This window comes from Acyrthosiphon pisum, unplaced genomic scaffold (assembly GCF_005508785.2).
Source record: "Acyrthosiphon pisum isolate AL4f unplaced genomic scaffold, pea_aphid_22Mar2018_4r6ur Scaffold_68;HRSCAF=415, whole genome shotgun sequence".
NCBI lineage: Eukaryota > Metazoa > Arthropoda > Insecta > Hemiptera > Aphididae > Acyrthosiphon > Acyrthosiphon pisum.
In genome coordinates, this window is record NW_021776706.1 from 5,617 (window position 1) to 6,872 (window position 1,256).

Sequence of the window (1,256 nt, forward strand, 5' to 3'; positions counted from 1 at the left end):
GACCGACCGTGAATTCGCCCGGCGGGGATTCGCGAGCTCTGTCCGTTTACAACCGAGCGGTTTCACGTTCTTATGAACTCTCTCTTCAAAGTTCTTTTCAACTTTCCCTCACGGTACTTGTAAACTATCGGTCTCGTGGCCGTATTTAGCCTTAGATGGAGTTTACCACCCGCTTCGGGCTGCACTCTCAAGCAACCCGACTCGAAGGCGCGGTCCGATCCCGGAACGCTGTGACGGCCTCTACTGGCCTGGCACCATCTGCGGGCCATGGCCCCGTTCAAGGGAGACTTGGACCGTCACGTGCGCCCCGGCAACGAGGCCGGCCCGTACGCCACAACTCTCATACGTGCCGCGACACAAAAGTGCGCGGCGAGATTCGGCGATGGGCTTTTCCCGGTTCGCTCGCCGCTACTAAGGGAATCACGGTTGTTTTCTTTTCCTCCGCTTATTAATATGCTTAAATCCGGCGGGTAGTCCCGCCTGATCTGAGGTCGGAACGTATCGGTTGTTTGTTTCTTAAATTACACGGCAGCCTGCGGTCCGCGCTCCGCCCGTACGGTGACCGCCCGCGTCCGCTTCTCGGAAGCCGGAGAGGTCTCGTGGACTCTCAGCCGGCCCGGCCGCGCTCTCGCGCGGCGGGCGGACGGGGACGTGCCGTTTGACGACGCGAGAACCCGTGACTGTTTGCCGTCACAACTTGGGCGGACGACCGGAGGCGGCCGCGCGAGCGGCTCTCCCCGGTCGAACCGCCAATCTCGCACCACCGGAGCGGCCGACGGGCGTGCCGTCGGACGCCTGCCGGCGGCGCATCGGTCTGGCCGAGTATCCGGTATACGACCCTCAGACAGGCGTGGCCCGGGACCCGCGGGTCACCGAGGCCGCAATGTGCGTTCGACTGGTCGATGTTCGTATAACCTGCGGATTACACGACGACGCGCAGATAGCTGCGGTCTTCATCGATCCACGAGCCAAGTGATCCGCCGCTCGGTGTCGGTTGTTTTTTTGTTTTGTTCGACGAAACTTCTACGGCCACGCGCCGTGCGCGGACGCACGACTGGGCACGTACGGTCTTTCGACGTGTTAACCATCTTTCGGTCGACGCTCGGTCGGGGGTCGCGGCGCGCGGGCGGTCGTCGAGCGAGTCGGCGAGCGCACGCGGGCCACGGGGTCGGATGAGGCGCGCGCGAGACCGGCGAGTGCCGCCGGTACCGCGGGCCCGTCTCTAATGATCCTTCCGCAAGGTTCACCTACGGAAA

The 1,256-nt window shown here is 63.4% G+C and overlaps 1 non-coding gene across 1 annotated transcript; it reads right to left on the reverse strand.

Moving 5' to 3' along the window:
• Positions 1 to 834: 834 nt before the first annotated feature.
• LOC115035075 lies at positions 835 to 992 on the reverse strand. Its single transcript, XR_003840227.1, has one exon. It is a non-coding gene; the product is annotated as a 5.8S ribosomal RNA (ribosomal RNA).
• Positions 993 to 1,256: the final 264 nt, after the last annotated feature.